This window comes from Notothenia rossii, assembly GCF_949606895.1.
Source record: "Notothenia rossii genome assembly, chromosome: 8".
In the NCBI taxonomy this organism is placed as follows: domain Eukaryota; kingdom Metazoa; phylum Chordata; class Actinopteri; order Perciformes; family Nototheniidae; genus Notothenia; species Notothenia rossii.
In genome coordinates this window covers 57,328,262-57,336,394 of record NC_136906.1, presented here as the reverse complement: position 1 = coordinate 57,336,394, position 8,133 = coordinate 57,328,262, and the positions used below count along the sequence as shown (strand labels likewise).

General features: G+C 42.0%; 1 long non-coding RNA gene across 1 annotated transcript; it reads right to left on the bottom strand.

Moving 5' to 3' along the window:
* Nucleotides 1–688: 688 nt before the first annotated feature.
* LOC307015586 lies at nucleotides 689–2,466 on the bottom strand. Its single transcript, XR_013801605.1, has 2 exons — nucleotides 1,378–2,466; nucleotides 689–972 (listed from the first exon to the last, which is right to left on the bottom strand). It is a non-coding gene; the product is annotated as an uncharacterized lncRNA (long non-coding RNA).
* Between the last annotated feature and the right edge of the window lie 5,667 nt (nucleotides 2,467–8,133).

Below are 8,133 nucleotides of genomic sequence, written 5' to 3'. Positions count from 1 at the left end.
AGTGCGCACGCGCGCAGTGCACTCACAAAACGGGCAGACAGGTCTACAAAAAACTACCGCTATGCTTAGTCCTACTTTAGTTACTGTACTACAAAAAGCAGACGGTGCTGCGCTCAACACACACAGACTCAAAACCATGGACACACAGGCATATAAGTAACATAAACAATGTATAGGCCTAAGTTGCATAAAGGCTTGAGCAACAGTATTGCAACCAAGCAGACAGTGCTGCTTCTCTCTCTCTCTCTCTCTCTCTCTCTCTCTCTCTCTCTCTCTCTCTCTCTCTCTCTCTCTCTCTCTCTCTCTCTCTCTCCACTTTCAAAATCTACTTAAATCTAAAAAATTCCCAAAGTTGTCCCGAAATTCACTTATTAAATAAACGAAACGAAAAATAAAGCCTACTCAGGGGTGGATCTAGAAAAATATTCATGGGGTGGCAAGAGGGTGGCAGGAGATTTTGAGGGGTGGCATCCCTTGGCAGAAGTATATGCTGATTTAATCGCAGTCATATCAATCAATGTTAACTTGGAAAGCCAAAATATTGACATTTTAACTCAATAACATAGGTGACATTATTGTGTCACATCAGTAAAGCCTTAAATAGAAATATATAAGATGGCAGACATAGGCCTAATTGAATGCATTTTAACTGAACAATAACTGAATTTCAATCAGGAGAGACGTGATGTATGGAATACATGTTTATTATCGGGTCACATTATATAAATGAAACATAATGATGACAGTTTATAACAAGTGAATGAAATGGTGTTTGGCGATTAGGCCCAGGTTTTGTAGGATGTCATTCGGGAAGGGAAGAACCGTTTCCGATGAACCCCCCCGGGTCTAGACACTGGTGGTGGTGATAAGTGGTTAGGTCCGGTTGGAAGGGAGAAGGTTGGGCTTGGCCCTGAGTTGGAAGCAGGAGGCGAAGGGGTGGAGGAGGGTTGCGCGTTGACACCTGGAAGACAGCTGGTGGAAAAGGGGAGAGCATATATAGAGGGATTAACAGGTGCGATGATTAGGCTTGTGAACGGAGGGAAGTGATAGGTTAGCTGAGGAGTGGCGCTCCCTATCATTTATTGAAGGGAGCGAGTATTGCCATGACGCGCAATACAAAGTGATAGGTCTTCCTGCCTGAACTTGCGCTGAGCTTCATTTCAATCAGGAGAGACGTGATGTATGGAATACATGTTTATTATCGGGTCACATTATATAAATGAAACATAATGATGACAGTTTATAACAAGCGAATGAAATGGTGTTTGGCGATTAGGCCCAGGTTTTGTAGGATGTCATTCGGGAAGGGAAGAACCGTTTCCGATGAACCCCCCAAAAGAAGTGAAAGTATGAAGTACTGAACGTGATGGATCTTACCTTGTGGGATGCAGTGGAAATCTATGGATGAAATGAGAGGTTAATACATGTGGGGATTTAGACATACTGATGCCTCCTAGGCATCCTCCCTGGACGTACAGGGCTTCCTGGACGTACAGGGCATCCTGGACATACAGGGCGTCCTGGACATACAGGGCTTCCCGGACGTACGGGGCATCCCGGACGTACGGGGCATCCCGGACATACGGGGCGTCCCGGACATACGGGGCTTCCCGGACGTACGGGGCACCCCGGACGAACGGGGCATCCTGGACGTACAGGGCATCCCGGACGTACGGGGCAACCTGACTTCGCAGGGACACATTTTATACAGACCCGAAGGTTACAACCTGGACGTACAGGGTTAGACATGCAAGGATAAACATGAGCCGCGGGGCGAATATACGTGCTGACATGCTAAGAACCACCACCAGTTATATGCATACGTACCAATTTGAAGGTTGGAGAGACCTTTGGATAGCCAGCACGGCACTGGCGTTCGGACGAATGTAGGATGAGAAGCGGTTGTTGTAGAGAAGAGGAACAATTACCTTGATTGCGGCAGGTTTGCTGCACTTATCCTGAACGAGCCCTGAAATGCTCTTCAGACACCACCACCAGTTATATGCATGTTTACCAGAGGTAAACTGGAGAGATCTTGGATAGCCGGCACGAGCCGATGCCCGGCGAAGAGGGAGATGTAGACAATGTAATGCGGCTGTTAGCTTGAGTACAATGATGCATGAATATCATACCCTGCTTAACATAAGCCATGTGAGCATGAAACCAAATATATGAGTGCAATATGAGCAGCATGAAATAATATTTGCTTAGGTAAATGCTGAGACATGACCCATGATATAGGCAGGGCTCAACGCTAACTTCCAAAAGTGGTTGCCAGGCTGGCAACCAGGCTTCCGCTTTTGGTTGCCAACTGAAAATACGGTTGCCCTTTTTGATACCTTATATTTTAAATAATTAAGATGCTATACAGTTATACATCCACTTAATAATGAACATGTGACACGAGAATGTTCAAATGCTTTACAATAGTAATTAACACACTTATTTGAACCTAAGTGGTAGTAAACTTGTCCACCCTCAATTGCTGGTATCAAATACCAGTAGTGCTGCTGTTGTCCTGTCTTCATAGATCCCTCACAAATGAATTGAGCAAGTCACCAGTTTCTTGGTCATCCGTTGTCTCCCTTTCAAATGTGGGTTTTCTTGACCTTTGTGCTGACCCCCACCATAGACCCATTGGCCCTTCAGCATGAAGTCTTGGATTGGCCAGACAAATACATTTCTAATGTTAAATAAATGAAAACCATTCATAGTTAAACATTTGATATTAATTATTGATGCTGTAAATTACCTTTAATATGTCTAACTATATTTAAAATGTGTTAACTTTTTTATAGAAGTGATTATAATTTAATGCAACCATTTTCTATGGTAAAGTTTCGTTTTGCGCTTTTATTTTGTAGTAATAAGATCGGGACTCTTATTTTGAAGGAACTTTTACCGGAAGTGAATAGAAAACATTCCTCTTTGTTTTTCGTTCGGGTTTTACCTTACGCTCCATCAGTTGAATCACTTTGAACATTCATTGGAGAAGTTGAGGTGTTGGCTGAACTTTTTACCACACAGTCAAGCAACTTATTTTTGCTTCGCCATTTTGTTGTAAAACAAACACACGGCGCACCGCGCACGCGAGTAAACGTGCATCGCTTTCTGGCTCCGTAATCACGCCGATGCACGTGCAATTTAAGTATCAGGTTCCGACTGGTCACAACAATTAAATATTACTCTTAAAAACGAATATGAACATTTATCTATTTTGGGGTGCACGTTTTGCTGTCCTTATTTCTTATGTTAAAAACTGGTTGCCACTGATGGCAACCAAAGTCCAAGAAGTGGTTGACATTTTCCAAATGGTTGCCAATGGCAACCTGGCAACCGTTACTATCGAGCCCTGGTATAGGACTAGCTTAATTAGCAGTTTAATTACGCCACGGTGAGACGTAGATGCTGATGTGCTGTTGGGTGATTAGACTGTCTTCAATCGTCTTACGTGAGCTTCTCTTTTTCCCTGAAAGAAACCCCCCAAAACCGCGGATGGGCAGCATCCGTGGCTGTGTTGAAGCTTGAAACAGCGGTACTTACCCGAACTGCATAACTCCATGCTGTAACGCGGTACACCCGTTACGTATTGCGCCGAGGCTTCGGAGCGTGTGTCGAGTAATCCCCGAATCTTTTTGTGAAGCATTTATCGAGGCTTGTATCGTTTTGGGCCAGTGACGTCATCGATGACAAACGAACCTCGCTGCCAGTCGATACCACGTGACTGCTTCGGGAAGCGATTCGGATCATTTGAACCGTTGAGCCACGACGCTCATAATACCCATGGATGTATAACAAGAACCATATTACCCCTCCTGTACCCGGGTCCGCTGGTGACACGATGGAATTAAAAGAGCTCAGACCCTCACTTATATAGAGGTCGGAAAATGTCATAAGTATAAATAGATGCAAGCATGAAAAAATGTAGGAATAAAACGTGAATAAGTAAATGAATAAATGCAGATTAGATATATCCAGTGTTTTTGGGTAGATTCAGCATGTGGGCTGTGGCTCAGCTGGAAAGCAGCCGACCCACGACCGCAGGGTTCGCTTATAGAAGCTACAGCTAAATGAGATAATAAATGTATTCCTGATATGGTTTAGCCTTCTTAGGCTACAACGTGGTTAAGTTTATGAATAATATTAAGGAATACGATCCCTCTTTGCAATGTTTACCAGCCTCCTATAGGCTTTTCAATCACAATCGTTCAACTGGAATTAAAACAATATTGTTAACATGAAAATAGGATGTTATGTTCGTTGTTTAGAGTTATTCTAAGGTTTTACTCATTGGGAACTCGATCGGGTCACATTATATAAATGAAACATAATGATGACAGTTTATAACAAGTGAATGAAATGGTGTTTGGCGATTAGGCCCAGGTTTTGTTGGATGTCATTCGGGAAGGGAAGAACCGTTTCCGATGAACCCCCCCGGGTCTAGACACTGGTGGTGGTGATAAGTGGTTAGGTCCGGTTGGAAGGGAGAAGGTTGGGCTTGGCCCTGAGTTGGAAGCAGGAGGCGAAGGGGTGGAGGAGGGTTGCGCGTTGACACCTGGAAGACAGCTGATGGAAAAGGGGAGAGCATATATAGAGGGATTAACAGGTGCGATGATTAGGCTTGTGAACGGAGGGAAGTGATAGGTTAGCTGAGGAGTGGCGCTCCCTATCATTTAGTGAAGGGAGCGAGTATTGCCATGACGCGCAATACAAAGTGATAGGTCTTCCTGCCTGAACTTGCGCTGAGCTTCATTAGTTTGTTTCACTCTTGGACAAGGGGTACCAAATCTATGCAGACTGCTGCAATAAGTACATTAATTAACTGTCTCATCAATGTTTTTCTGAATTCATATGATAATATTAACAATCATATTATTCCTATCAGCTGTCAATCACTGTTATGATGCAGCGATTACCATTCTGTTCAGCAAAACGCCTCACAAACTGATCAAGATCCAAAGCTTTAGTGCGTTTTGATTCAGTGCTGACTACAGCCAAACTTGACAGTCTCTTCTCTGTCATTGTAGACTTCAAATACCTCTTTCCTTCCGTGTACAGTACTTGGGTCCGGATGCTTCTCGTTTTGCGCCGTCCAGTTCAAATGAAATAGCCGCCAATCATATTTCCACGCTCGCGCCAGGGCCGGGGGAGGGGTTACAAGGCTCGTGTCTTGTGGTGCATTCATTTGCACTCGGACATTAGAGATTTTCTCTCATAAATGTCCGATGAGCCCAACGACCAGTACCCCAGTGCCTGATATCATTAGAAAGCTAGGAATCTCCTCTTTCCAACAGTGTATACAACTCAAAATGTGTCTTCAGGTTAATGCGACTGATTTCGATAGAGAAAGTCACATGAGGTGATCCCTGAAAATCCTTGATAGTGAAAAGTGGATTTTATTTAGCTTTTTCCCACGGACCACCTGCAGTACCCACCACAGTTTGAGAACCGCTGCACTAACGTGTTTTGTTTTTGCAACTAGTTTTCTCCTTAAGAACTTCGTGGTCTCTGTGTATGCTGTGGATAACATTAGTGTTCACTAGCTGTATGTTGAGTATGTCAACGTTGCTTGGTTCATCTTACTGGGGGGCAGCTACATGGATGTCGGTGCAGTCCACAATAATTTTGCAGTTGAAGGCAGAATGAATTTATTATTGACTCAGAATGAAGCACAACTTCATGTCATACAATACATTGACTTTATTTGTAACTGTGTAAACACATATGAGCATTGATTAGCAACATAGAATGGTGATGGATGGAGCTGGGAAGAGAGAAGAATAAAGAAAACAGTTCAACTTTATTATCGGATATTAAAAATTCAATTTCAAAACAAGTTGCCGCTCCTACAGTTTTCTAGTATGTAAAGATGATTTCACATGACCAATGCAAAATATCACACTCAATACATGTGTGTCTCTGGGGGGTGCATTGTGTCTTTGATGTATATAAATAATATACCATAACCAAATACTATTACGTACAGTGGAAATCAGGTTGCCAGAGCAGGTCAGTCCAGTGTGCATTTTCCTCAGGGTATCAGCAGTTACAGGTGAGGTAAAGAAAATAAAAGAGAAAAAGGTAAGTAACAACACTTTAAAGTAACAACACTGAATAATTATCTCTTTTAATAATTTTCTCTCAGTAATCACTCAACTACTGTCTTTCCAACAAACAGATTGACTCACTCTCACTATCATCACAATGAAACACGTCCAGAAGAATGTCATGCAAAGCTGCCTGCCTTCCTTCGACTCTCCCTGAACTGCCTGATATTTTAATGTTCAATGTTAACCATTTGTGCAGATAGCATGAAGTATTAAAGATCCCCGATGCTAATGTGGCGTTAGCCTACCTCCCGCCCCCTTAGCACCTGGTGGAGGGGGCGATAGGCTACTCTTCAAATGTTTCACAAAATACTTACCATCATGACTACTCTTACTGTTTAACATTTTTGATTTACTTCATGTTAAGGCTAATACCAATGACAAGGCTAAGTAATGTAATGTAATGCTAACTAACGTGCTCGCTACTAGCTATGTAGCTAACTTGACTATGTTCCATGCAAAAAATGTATATTACCTGATATGTTTGGTCCTGGTCCTTTCACCCAGGGGCGCCGTAAGGGGGTGAAAAGTTAGGACGATTCTAAGGGCCCGTGACTGACAGGGGCCCCAAAAATTGTAGAACATTAAGAAAAAATGTTTAAGTAACCTTTCATCAATCATCAATAATTAACATTAATATAACATTATATTGATAATATACTCACTAAACTTATGATTCATTTCACTTTTTTTGTTTGAAAAGTTAATTATCCAAAGCGTCTGTATACCCCCCTTTATTTACATGTAATGGTTTGGTCCTGTCTCCAAACACTGTGCGCACCGCTCTTTCTAGCAGAGTGAGAGCATGTGAGGCAGGGATGCGAGTACTTACGTGTGTGCGATGTCTCAACGACAAACAAAGTCAGGCTTTCAAAAAAGAAAAGAAAGGAGAGAAAGACAGTATGTCACCCAGTTTTGCTCTGATTTAACACCACCATCAGGCCTTTTCATTTCCATTTCCGTTTTGTTGTCCATTTACACTTTAATACCCGCTTATTTTGTAGTTGGTATGTATATTTAATTAGAAAATCTGCTGTTTATGTTTTTTTTTTTGTGATAGCATTTTTATAAATGATAATATTGGTGTTAATGTTCACTTTATTTTAATTTAAGTGGTCATGTTTATTTAAGTTATATTTATTTTGATTTATGAATGTTCCATTCAAAAATGTTATTAAAAAGGCATGTACACCATAAAAGATGACTATTGAGGTCTATTGTCAGGAATGTTAGTGTTATATCAAATAGTGAATTCTACTGCAGCAGAATGTTGCAGTAGAATTTCCAGTCTGCACAGTGTTATATGTTCACAGCTCAGTGTCAGTAAATATTGTGCAGTTAGTATTGGACTACAAGATAGATGCAAGCCTGTGCAGGTAGAGTTATTTAAAGCAGAAATGAGTCGGTTGGGTTCTGGAAGTGTGGTTACAGCAATTGTGCTTGGTTTGCGTGGCCTGTGCCTGGTGGTGGGGCCCAATGTGATATATTTTCATGGGGCCCAAAATCCCTGGCGGCGCCCCTGCTTTCACCAGAAGGGAAGCGATAGAACGAGCAAGTGGTATGATCACTTTTGTGATTACAACCTGGTACAAAGCACACAGGCATATTGTAAAAGTGAATTTATTGGAGCAATCTCTTATATTTATTGGAGGGAATCAATCAGTTAGAGATCTTCTTCTTCTTCTCTGCTTTAATTGCGAGTCGCAACCACCAGTCTTGGAGCATTATCGCCTATGTCATCACTTACGCGACCCAGAATGCGATATGGGATTTGTAGTCTTTCTAGTTGCATATTTTTCATAGTCTTATATTTCAACAGTTTTACGACAAACTGTGACTTTTTTTACATGGAAATGATTGTTTAAGATTGACAAACATCATATGTGTCATTCGTGGCACAATTCAAACGGGATCAAAAGATACATTTTCTCTCTCCATTGACTTCAATGTATAATTTTCCACTTCCGGGGTCCCATGGAGGCTCCCGGAAAGGGAGGGACTTCGCCTCTCTATAGCTGCTTGCCAC